A 13125-nucleotide genomic window follows, 5' to 3' on the forward strand; every position below is an offset into this window, starting at 1 on the left:
ATACGGGTCTGCAGTGGGAAAGCAGCATGACACTCCTTCTCTCGCTCTATGGCAGAGTCAACATCATTAAAAGCGTAATTTTCCCCAAATTGTCATATCTATTACAGATGATACCCCTCTCCCTCTCTAAAACAGATCTCTCTCGTTACAATACAATGATAACCAAATTGAATTGGTCAGCAAAGAAACCGAGGATGCCAATGTCTACAATGTACCTTCCCAAGTCCGAGGGAGGATTTAGTCTCCCCCAGGCTCAAATGTTCTCCCAAGCAGCTCTATTTCCTTACGTTACTCCTACGTCGTTCGACCTATACAAATGAAAACCTAGAGCAAACACTCTTCCATCCATAGTCCCCAGCAGGACTTTTACATGTTCCACGGAGAAAAATCCTCAGCGATATTAAAGATAATCTTCTTTTCTGAGAAGTTTATAAAATGTAGATACTATACACAAACGATTTGGCAGAAACCCAGCTAGCTCCCCTTACCCCACTTTCTGGGGCAATCCATGTTTCCTCCCAGGCCTGGATAACCCCTTATAGTTGGAATGGCAACAAAAAGGTATATCGGCTATATGTAATGTCTTTGACCCAGGTGGCTCTATTGTGCCCTTTGCGGACCTGGCAACTATATTTCATCTTCATAGATCCCAATTCTATATGTACCTGCAGGCGCGGCACTATGCCCAATCTCAATCCAAACCATACACTACTCAAATTACCCTGAACCCGATCCGATCATTGCTAGCACCTCATAATATTTTGAGATATAGGATCAGGAACCTATATAAATGACTGATAGTTGTACCAAGAGATAAATTGCTCCGCGGCCTGGAGCTCAAATGGAAAATCAATATTCTGTCAATCCCCCCCAATCCTAACCTTACTTCCCAAACACTCTGAAATACCTACAATCTTCAGGAAACCCACCTCAAATTCCTCAACAGGGCCTATGTATCCCAGCAGCACAGGAGTAATTTCATCCCTGGTGACCTGGGTCTTTGCCCTAAATGTAAAATGAGAGGCGCCACTTTCTTCCACAATTTCTGGGAGTGTGGGTGGATTCAAATTTTCTGGAGGAGACTGTTGGGTTTCCTGAATGTGCTATTCTCCCTACAACTGACTTACGACCCACTCCCCGTACTCTTCCTTTACTTTTGTAACTGGACCCTAGGACCTAATAAAAAAGAATCATACGATTGATTACATTTATACTAGTTTTGGCTAAAATATTACATAGTTACATAGTAGATAGGGCTGAATAAAGACTTGCATCCATCTAGTTCAGCCTGGGTTTATAATAGCTTGTCCCTTGTTGTATAGTATGTTCTGATATTTTAGAGAAGGATTATGTTACTTATTCGTACCCATGGATATTTTTAACCAATAAATGTTTATCCAGCCTTATTTTAAACGTATTTTATAGTGTCTGCCGACACCACTTCTCCAGGAAGAGAGTTCCAAAGTTTGACTGCTCTCACTGTAAAGACATTTTTCCTTATAGATGAACAAAATCTTTTTTCCTAATAAACTAAACTTGTGCCCTCTCGTCCTAGATTCCTGTCTAGCAGAAAAAATGGTGTTTGACAGTTCCTTATATTGGCCCCTGATATATTTGTACATGTTGAGCATGTCCCCCCTTAAACGTCTCTTCTCTAATGTAAATAGTCCCAGATTGCTTAATCTCTCCTCGTAGCTTAAATTATCCATTCCCCTAATAAGCTTTGTTGCTCTTTTTGGATTTTTTCTAATTCTATTATGTCCTTTTTATAGTGTGGAGCCCAGAATTGTACTCTGTATTCGAGGTGAGGTCTAACCAATGATTTGTACAGAGGCATAATTTCTTTTGAGTCCCTAGTTTCCATGCCCCTTTTAATACATGCTAGAATTTTGTTGCCCTTTTTTGTTGTTATATTACATTGAGCACTACACCCCAGTTTGTTGTCTATTTGGACTCCTAGATCCTTTTCGAGTACTGATTTACCCAATTCATCCCCATTTAGGTTATAACTAGCACAATGGTTATGTCTCCCAAGGTGCATGACCTTGCATTTATCTACATTGACCCTCATCTTCCATTTTTTTGCCCACTCATCTAGATTGTCAAGATCATTTGGAAGCGTGGTGACATCTTCTGATGATTTAATAGCTCTGCTCAGTTTTGTGTCATCTGCAAAGATGGATACATTGCTGAGCAATCCCATCCCGACATTGTTTATAAAAATATTAAATAAAATGGGCCCTAGAACCGAACCCTGTGGCACTCCACTTAGTACTGGTATCATATTGATACGGCACTGTTCACGACCACTCTTTGTTCTCTATTACACAGCCAGTTCCCTACCCATCTACAGATATTTTCCCCTAATCCCAGGTCCTCCATTTTATTTATCAACCTCCTGTGTGGTACTGTATCAAAAGCTTTAGCAAAATCTAGGAAAATCACATCTACAGCGTTTCCGTTATCAAGGTTTTTGCTAACCTCCTCATAGAATCCTAGTAATTTAGTTTGGCATGAACGATTTTTCACGAACCCATGCTGGTTAATACTGAGTAAGCTATGAAGGTCTAAATATTCCTGGATACCATCTCTTAAAAATCCTTCAATAGTTAAAAAAATATTTGATGTTAAACTCACAGGTCTATAGTTAGCCAGATCCTCCCTTTTTTGAATATTGGCACTACCTCTGCTATTCTCCAGTCTTTTGTTACCTTACCCGATGACAGTGAATTATCAAAGATGTAATGTAGTGGGGTCACTAGTTCCTCCCTTAATTCCATTAGTACCCTAGGACTATATTGATCCTAACCCACTGGGATCCATAGGACAGCCCCCTCATTGATGGAAATGAAAAAATCCCTCCTTAATATGTTATTTTTTGAGCGCCAGGCTGCCGTGTGTGGTATTGAAAAAGACGTGGCACATTTTTATGCCAAATGGGATATTTATTTACAATCCTACAAGCCATAGAGAAGATCTTCAAGAACACGACTTGGTTTCTGTTACGCCAGATTGCCTTGAACAGAATCAATAGATCCATTGAGAGTACTGACTTCCCACGTCTCCCCTCTCAACCATTAAAGCTCCCCCTGAAGTATCCATTCCTCATCTAGACCCAAGACTGTGGACCTTTGATGCTGTTAGGTTGTTGATGTCCTGTCTCCCCTGTATGTCAGCCTTATCCCTCCCCCCATTTTGCAGTTGTTAGTTTGAATTAGACACATTGCAGTGTCTATGCTGAGATTCTAGAATAAGCTATACTGATGTCCCATAAATATTTGAGTTATAAGAAATGGTCTTCATCCCACTGTTCTTCGTAGATACACTGATGGACAAATAACCGTTTCTATAGTGGGACAATTTACCCTTAAGGAATGGCTTCATGATGACTCACCTGACTCTGGGACTGGTTCGGATCTTTGTCCCTCCTGGTCTGATTTGGCGCCTATGCAACAATCTTTATACCATGTGATTGCTTACAAGTTACAAGACTGTGTTAATGCTGTTGTAACAAAAACGAACACTTGTGATGTCTTCTTTGCAATGTTTATTTTATTCATTTTATAGTTTGTAACATTGAAAAAAACTTCTTAATAACACTTTCATGTGAAAGATGGTCTTCTCACCCTGCTGGTTAACTGCAGTAGGTTTATGCTCAAAAAGCAAAAGGGGTCTGAGCCAAGATTGCCCGGCACCACTGCAGTAGCTTGAAAAGGCCAAATCCACAAAGTGCTCATATCCAAGCCTGAGGAAGGGGATACAGTCCCTGAAACGCGTTGTTTGGACAGAATCCTTTGGATGCTCAAGCCTAGGTTTGACTGACTTATCCAGCCCAGCTTGTCTGCAAACACCGGTCCCTTGCTATTTACAGAGGGACGAAGAGTAGCACTTTTTGCCCGGTGAGTAAAGTAGCAGATGGTAGACAAGCTGCCTTGGCCACTGCCAGAGAGGCTACAATCTTATTTAGCTCCTCCCCAAAGAGGACTTCTCCTGAGAAGGGTGACACCTCTAAAGCACGCTTAGATTCTATGTCCACTTTCCATGAATACAACCAAACCATGCTTCTAGCCAGTACCGAGACGGCTGGGGCCTTGGACGCCATACCAGCATCCATCATTGCCTCAGCCTCTTTATCATGTAACATACACATATTGCATTCCTCTGACACATTCTCCGGCAGTTCAGCCTCAAGGACCTTAACCCAATCCTGTCCTGTGCTTGCTGCTCAAGATGCTGCAATAGTAGGCCTGTTAACCGCACCGGTTAGGCTAAACACTGACGTTAGGCACTGTTACAAGTCAGGGGTTTAAGGGAAGCTGTTGAAGTAAAACAGGGTTTGACCAGGCGAGTCACATGTGAGTCCACCGGTGGTAGATTCTCCCCTAGCTTGCAATCATACTTTGGGAGAGGATACTGGTAGATTACCATTTTAGGTGATCCGAGTGTGGAAACTCAGATCTAACCACTTGACGTGACTTAAACAGGTCTACTTTTATTTGCTAGCTTCTTCAGACAGGAACACTCCCCGTATCGTGGTTATATCCTCTTCTGTCCCAGGTTCCCCTTCAGAGATATCTCCCTCATCATTATCCTCGGCCTGCCCCAGACGACTCAGTAGTGTCTGTCATTAAATTTTACTGAGAGGACAATGCCTGTTTAAGCTGTTTTGAACCCTGCGCAGTAGCTGGAGGTTTCTTTTGAGAAGCCAGGGACTGAGTGAACGATTGCATTGTATTAGACAATAAATCCATCCACGGTTGAGTCATTTTGCACAACCATTGGGGGGTCAGGACCTGTGACGGGTGTCAGATGGTCCACCACTGTACCCAATAACTAAGTAAAGGCCACCCATGGAGGCTTCTGCTGGGCCCGAGGGGCAGATGAGGGGCCTGCAGACAGGGCCGGTGCCAGCCCTGTCAGCGCCCCAGGTTCCCCCTGATCATGCTCCCCCACTCAGACGGGGGGGGGGGGGAGTATTCGCACCACCCGCAGATTCAGATTACCGCACTCCATAGGGGGTTGTGCAGTTGCTCCCAGCAGGTTGCCTCTCTGCGACATCACCAAGGCTTTTTATTTCTGCTCTCCTCTGTGGCTCAATACCGCCCTCCAGTGGCCCTGCCTGCAGGAATATGACAATTAGCACAGAGGCCACAATGTCCTGATCAGATAGTCCTGCTGCGCATGATGTGCATGAACGCAGTAGTGGGGAATCTGCTTGTTGGCGTTTCTGTGAAAACAGAATGGTGTACCAGCGCGGGCTTGTGAAGAAATGATTACTACTAGAACGGTATCTTTTACAATTTATTTAAATTTTAGCTGTAATTAAAATTATGGAATTCCATGTATAAATTTTTTAAGAATTTTATGGACATACAATAATCAAATCAATAATCGTCACTGTATAATTCACCAGTTGTATGGGGCATATTACCAAGCGGACTTCAAAGGTTAATGGTCTCCAGTTTAACAGCAGGTGAAGCACCAGGTGGCCAATTTGTCCCAAAGAACATAGGTGGAATATGAGCCTCTGATGGGGTGAATGGTAAACCTGAATGACTTTTGCAAGTCTGACGCTGCCTCAGATTGTCCTCCGGATGGGTTGTTTGTATATAGATGAGTGATGGTACTGTCCGTATTCTTGGATCGCCCACAGTGAAGGTGGAATTAAATGTCCAAATGTTTAAAAGCTCAACGCGTTTCCCTGGGATTGGTCTCCCAGCTTCCTTCTGCTCCTGAGGAAGCTGGGAGACCAATGACAAAGTGCAATGATCTGCTGTATATAGTATCCCCGGGTAACCACAATCACTCTGACATCATACAATAGGGCCCGGAGTATAAAAGGGAAACCATGAAATTGTTAGGGGCCACACTCGATGGTTATATTTTAGGTTTTTATTAAGTACAATCTATTGTGCAAAACATATTAAAACAGATGATAAAAGGACGGTTCTAGTACAACATGTATAGTACAGAGTAATAATAAGGAATAGGCAATATAACAGCTCATACCTAGAAGACTGCATACACATGGTTCTACCTCTATCTCTGCTCTATATCATGGCCTGTAGGAGAGGTCCACAAATGACAATGGGCAAACGCAAGTTAATTGACAGGCTCCGGGCTATTGGGAGGGAGGGATGCTGATGCCATCAGTGGTCCCGATCTCCTCACAGCCATCGCACTGCAGAGTTAGTCTCAGCTTTCGTAGCACTACACATGGGGGTGTGGGGGGGATTCAATGGATGGTTGAATTAAGTTCTGTCACTTGTTTCTATAACTTTCAGAATAAACTGTGTATTGCTACATTCCGTGACTATTGCCCGCATGTGAATGGTCCTGATTGCTGTCAGTAGGAGGGATGGGAAATGTTTAGCACTACAGATGGATTGGATTAAAAAACATGGTCTGTATCTGTACACAGGACACACATACACCTATACAATGCAATGCAACATATAATAAAAACAGTATGGAGGCAAGATTAGAGCTCAATTATAAAACTAAAACAATAAAAAGTTATACAAAAATGGAGTTAAGGGTTTGTGAAAAAGGCGAATGTTCAAACCTGCAGGTAGCGGCTCATTAGTAGCTCAGAAATGCCCCAAAAACGGCTTCTTCCCTGGGTGCTGGAAACGCCAGTGCAGGGAATCTGAAAGTTTTATTGCTATGAAGCGTTACCCTGTGTACACTTTCTCTGATATATTATAGGTATATATATATTACTGTGGTTCATATGCACTTCATTACCAGCTCTTCAATGTGAGAGCTACGGTACAGCGTGCGCTGGGCCACTCCGTGTCTCTGAGTCTTTGTCCCACTGGCTTGTTAAGCTATGGTGCACACTGTAATAAGTCACTTGTGATGAGGAAGCATGAGTGAATTTATCAGCCATGCATGTCTCCCCGTCTCAGGGGGGGGGTGTCCCCTCATCCTAGTGGGGGGGCAGCAGGCAGACTCCCAGGAGTCTGTTTGGGCCAGCAGTATTAAATCAACGGTGGAGAAGGTGTCCTCACATCATCAGTGAGGTTGATCCTTACCTGTTCCTCATGGAAAAAAAGACATGATAAATGAGCGAGACTGAGTATGTGATTATTCCAATCCCCAGCACCATACGGACCGACAACCGGTGTGTGTGTGTGGTTCTGATACACGGAGGATCACAGTTTGCTCCTAACAAAGATGATTAGTAATGCACAGAAGGAGATAGGTGCCATTAACGCACGCAACTGCTAGGGCTGTGTCTGGTCGCAGGACCCTCTGGCTATGCCAGTGGGTCGCTGGTAATGACTGCAAGCGCAGTGTGGAAAACCTCCCTTTTACTAGATGTCCCTTCTTGGGAGGAAAGAGAAAAATACAAAACTACAGGTTCTTAATATAAAAATAAGACAATCCATAGGCTGCTGCAAGTGTTTAGGGAGTCTGCTTGAACTCCCGCTGGGATTGAGAGAAGAGTTGGGGGTTTAAACACCATGAACTGCTATGACTGCATAATGGCGTGCGGTCATTCGGTCTACAGCATGATTGTCGACAGTCATTAGGTTGACACCATTAGGTCGACATGGGTCTAGGTCGACATGTTTCTAGGTCGAAAGGTCATTCGTTCGACATGTCATTAGTTTGACAGTGTCTAGGTCGACAGTCAAAAGATCGCCATTTCACTGTTTTTTGAGCCGACATGTGCCGACAGGCGGTATTACATGCCCTACCATCTACTAGGGCGCGGTGGGAGAATAAAATAGTGTGCCGAGCACAGCGAGGCACCGTGCCCGAAGCATAGCGAGCGATGCGGTGCACATTAAACTATGTCCATGTCAACTGTGTTGACATTTTGACCGTCAGCATAGACATTGTTGAACTAATGACCTTTCGACCTAGAACCATGTTAACCTAGACCCATGTCGACCATCAAGCTGTAGACCAAACGATCCCAACCCCTGCATAATGCGTGTACTGCTCACACGCTAACTGGCGGTTTGTGTGATAGCCGCTTGCCTCCCTTAAAAACCTGCTTGACATTCAAACGTCTTACCACTAACCCTTGCCAGTGACTGGATTTAACCCTCTACTGGTCGGGTTTCATTGACCTATGTAGGGAGTTACTCTTGCAAACGTGATACTTTTAATTTATTGTTGTTTTTATGCTTTACTCACATTCCATATTTTTATATGAATTATCCATGAGATTATAAATGTCTTTTGCAATGTTGACATAATCATATGCTTTTATACATAAAATGTATAACTTTACAGTGTGTCCAGTCTACTCAATCCTTTGACCTGCTAATCCCACCTCAAGTCCAGTTCATTTTGAATAGGGGCTTCTGTGTACAGGAAGCCCTCCTCTTCTGCAGCACATTCCAGTGCAGCTGCTGCCAATCCCTCCACGTGACTGCCTGGCACCTCCGCGAGTCCCCTCGCAGTGGGAGCTCATCTGGTGCTAAAGCGCACTGCCAGCATTGCCGGCAGATTGGATGATCTTGCGACAGTCAATTCATAAGCTGGTTAAGTCAGGAGGTAGCGATTCCAGTCCCTAATCAGGAACGAGGTCAGGGTGGTTCTGAAGCCGAACAGCTCGGTACGCCCAATTCTCTTTAAAGTCACTAAAGTTCCTGCAGGCCGTAATTACGAGAATTTTGGATTCCTTGAGGTAAAGGACACCTTCGGTCTGTCGACCGACCTGCACATATTCACCAAGGTGATGGTGGAGATGATGATGATTCTTCTCAGGAAGAACGGGATGTGTCATCCCATCTCTAGACGATCTGCTATTGAAGCTCGGTCAGAAGAGGCCTTACAACAGGACTTACTGGTGTCCATGCAAACCCTCACAGATCACGGTTAGTCCTCCCTGATACCACCCAAAGACTTCTCTATCTGGGAATGGTTTTGGACACTGTATAACTGAAAGTGTTTCTCTCAGGGACAAGATATCTGCCATTCAGCTGCTCCTTATGGACATACAGGCGCAAGGTCAGGTTTCGGTGCTTTAGTGCATCAGGTTCTTCGGAAAGATGGTGGCCTCATTCATTTATATATAATAAACAAATGATTTAAAAAAAAAAAGACAATATAATAACACATTGATAGCAGTTGGAACTCTCCTGTTTTAGACCAATTCACCAATGTAGGGCGGTTTGAAATGTCCCTTCCAAGTGCTTTTTATGGGGGGGGGGGGGATAGTTGGCTATAATGGAAATGGAAGTCTCTCACCATCAGATGTGTAGTAGGGTTTCCGGCTTTAGGTCCAAAAAAGTCCTCACTATAGTGCGGCTGTGCACTGGTGGTAGTTCGCCGCTGGAGGATGCTTGTAGGAGCCTTTTTGATTGACTTCCCTGAAAATTCTGGATGGAGGTTTCCTTCAATCTTAACAGCTTCAATCTCACCCCTTGGAAAGATATTGAGATGGTGCACTCGGGTATGGTCGGGGCGCCTGGGTGATGGCCAATTATGGATAGTGCAGGAGGTCCCTTCTGGAAACACCGACGCGTTTCGCTGATTTTGTGTCAGCTTTTTCAAGGTGACACAAAATCAGCGAAACGCGTCTGTTTCCATTATAGCCAACTATCCCCCCCATAAAAAAACACTTGGAAGGGACATTTCAAACCGCCCTACATTGGTGAATTGGTCTAAAACAGGAGAGTTCCAACTGCTTTCAATGTGTTATTATATTGTCTTTTTTTAAAAAAAATCATTTTTTAATTATATAGTTGTGAATAATTTCCAGCGCTGCTTCATTTATTGTATGTTTTGTAACCCTACCTGTGGTTCACTATAGTCACATTTAAAGCAGCTGCTATTTGTAAAATAAATATAGAAACCACTGATATCAGCGCCCGGTTCACCAGTTTTCTGGTAAACAAAAAAGCTCACAACCGCAAGGTGGCCAGGTATTACTCAAGAACAAGAGACCCTCAGTTGGAGGCAGTGGATAAATTGGTTGTTCAACCTGGTCTACATCTTTCTGCCAATCCCGTGGGTGGCTCGGGTTCTCAAAAATATCCAAAATGATGGAGTCGAGGCCATTCTGGTGGCCCCATATTGGCCAAGAAGAAGTTGGTATGCCATCCTTCTGGCCATGCAAGTGGACGACCCATGGCATCTCCCTCTACAAAGAGACGTGCTCACGCAAGGTCCATGCCTCTTCCGGGCCTTAGAGCAACTTCGTTTAACGGTCTGGAGATTGAGCGGCAGATCCTAGCGGAAAAAGGCTTTAATGCATCAGTGACTACCACGATGATGCAAGCTGGGAAGCCTGTTACTGCTTTACATTACCATCACATTTGTGGGATGGTGTGAAAACTTGTTTTCTCTGGCTGAATTTCAACTGGACAGATTCCTCAGATTCTTACGGTCTGGGTTGGCTTTGGGCCTATGACTGGGTTCAAAGGTTTCGCCATGTCCATCTTTGGTACTTGTATACTTTCACGGCGCCGGAAGTGCAGAGGCTCGCGTGCCGCTCTAGCTATGAAACTTGGCAGCCTGCCAGGTGTAGCGTAGCACTGCGCGTGCCAAAAGTAATGAAGTGTATCGTGTAAAAAACAGACAAACGGGGCTTAAAAACAGACAAACGGGGCTTATAAATCGCACACCCCGGCACACCGCTGGTGTTCCCAATGTAGATGCTAACTTATTTAGCGTCTCAATTCACACTCCTGGCACTTCGGCTTAGACGCGCGCGGACAGCGTTACGTAGTCAATCAGGGAGCTACGCAGTTTGCGTAGTCAGTCAGCAGTAGCCCTGTACGAGACACTGAGGTGAATAATGGCAGTGGCAAGTCTCTGTATGGCAATGGAGCATCTGAAGTTATTTCAGGTGTGTGAGTGTGCAGGTGTGAATGTGTTCCAGATTCAGCCCCACTATCCACGCCCACCCGAAGCGTGGCGAGCGGCGCGGTACGCGTCCTACGACCTTTTCATACCCCCACTATCCACGTCGGCGTGGAGTTGAGAATAGAAAGTGTGGCGAGCGTAGCACTGAGGGTGGGTTTCAATAGTGTTCCCCTAGGGCCACCTAAATTTAGATGCTTTTGCGTCTAAATTTAGATGTACCCCTTATCCTAAGTAAATCCAGAAGCATTTGCGTCTGGGTTTACAAGCCCCAACACCTTTGCGGCTTGCAAGGCGCCTGTATTCTAACGCTTTAGCATCTGAATCCAGGCTTTCTGGCTTCTTAGCGGCTATCTATGTGACTCGAGATTCAGACGCAGTTGCGTCTGAATCTCGCGTACAGTTTAGAAGCCCCGGCATCGCTGTGCCGGGGTGTCCACTTTAACATACCCCCCTTGTCAGCGGTGCCCAGGCGCTGCCTATTTCACTGTGGAACTATAAGTGCCACAGTGACATTGACCTGTCAGCGCCTGGGCAGCGATGCTGCTGCTGCTGGCCGGCCGCTGCGCTGTTTACGTACAGCTAGAGCGGCACGCGCACGGTTAATCAGAGCCTCTGGCAGGCTGCCAAGTTTCATAGCTAGAGCGGCACGCGAGCCTCTGCACTTCCGTCGCCGTGAAAGTATACAAGTACCCCATCTTTCAGTACAAGCTGGATAATATTCCTGAAGTACAGACGTTCCTTCGAGGTGTTTTGCATATACAGCTTCTATTTGTGGCTCCCACTCCACCGTGGGCATTAGATGTCATCCTGTCGTTTTTACAGTCCTCCTGGTTTGAACCTTTGAATAAGGTAGACCTGAAGTCTTTGAATTAGGGGCATTAGCCTGTAAGAGCCCATATTGATCTTCCATGAGGACATGGCGGAGTTGCATACCAACGCGTGTTTTCTCCCTAAAGTGGTGTCTGAATTCCATTACAACCATCCTGTTGTGGTTCCGGCTAGCGGCCCTCAATCTGAGGTCCCAGCTTCTCTGGATGTGGTTAAGGCTCTCCGGGTGTGCGACCAGAGTCTTTAAGACAAAGTGTCTCTTTGTTCTATATGATGCTCAAAAGAAAGGATGTCCTGCTTCCAAGCAATCTATTGCACGATGAATCTGTGCAGCGATAAAACAGGCTTATGTTGTGGTGAACCTTCCAACACCTTCTGGGGTGAAAGCCCATTCCACTCGTTCTGTGGGGACTTCCTGGGTGGTAGCTCATGGAGTCTCGGCTCTCCAATTATGTAGGGCCTCTACATGGTCCAGTCAACATACATTTGTCAAATTTTACAAGATTGACGCCCAGGCCGGGGATAATACTCAGTTTGGGCAGGCAGTGCTGCGGCAATCTCCACACGTTCCCTCCCATTCTGGTGTCTTTGGTATGTCCCCATCGTCATGAACAATTCGTTTCCCATATGGATGTAACAAAAAGTAGGATTTTAATACCTACCGGTAAATCCTTTTCGCTGAATCAATATGGGATACAGTATTACGGAAAGGGGCGGGGTTCCCTGGTATACCTGCGCACGGAATCTATCCAGGTGTATACTTAGGACTAGCAGCTGCACTTGTAACGGATGACTGGGTCCGTTTGAGTATTACAGTATAGCGAGATAGGTTTTAGTGCCGCGCTCTGTCACTAAGATTCTAACAATGGTTTGTTAAAATGAATGGGTGTTTTTATTAATGTATAAAACAAAAACAAAACAAAAACAAAACAAAAAACAAAAGTTGTGCAACAGAACACTTGCTCCTTTCAGTGCATTGTCCAGTCTGTTTGTGCTGGAGGAATGCACTCCTTCAAGAGCAAAGGTGCTTTGCAAAAAAGGAAAAAAATTGAAAGAAATGCATATACATATATATCAAAAATTGGATTGAAAATAACAAAAAATTCACTATGATAGGTAGTTCATAGATGGTGTGTCTAGAACCGACAACACGATGTGATAGGATATATATGGGGTGGTTACACGCAATTATGTTGGAGTTGGATTGTATAACCAATAAGTTGCGTGGTGTGTACACTTGAAGATTTTTTTGTTGTGTAGGTACAATATTGTCCGGCTTTTAAGAAATCAATATTCAGTGATAGTCTTATGGAAAAAGTTCAGCGGCGTCCCGCTATTTATAATCCTTGTGGTAATTGTTTCTTTGTAATGATACCTGTGCGCACGTAGTTCGTGTTCGGGAGCGGTAAGGGGTTTGGAGGTGGCAGGGGAGCCCCGGGTCCCGGACAAGTATAGCTGCCTCTGTGT

General features: G+C 44.7%; 1 protein-coding gene and 1 non-coding gene across 4 annotated transcripts in view; one reads left to right on the forward strand and one right to left on the reverse strand.

Moving 5' to 3' along the window:
* The window catches only part of LOC146010020 (uncharacterized), a 139917-nt gene that overhangs the window by 100488 nt on the left and 26304 nt on the right, over positions 1-13125 (reverse strand). The gene's annotated exons all lie outside the window — the stretch shown is intronic.
* On the forward strand, positions 7015-7147 carry LOC146012811 (U8 small nucleolar RNA). The gene has a single exon (XR_014445811.1). It is a non-coding gene; the product is annotated as a U8 small nucleolar RNA (small nucleolar RNA).

The sequence above is a fragment of the Crinia signifera genome, chromosome 6 (assembly GCF_055691185.1).
Source record: "Crinia signifera chromosome 6, ASM5569118v1, whole genome shotgun sequence".
NCBI classification, from domain to species: Eukaryota; Metazoa; Chordata; class Amphibia; order Anura; family Myobatrachidae; genus Crinia; species Crinia signifera.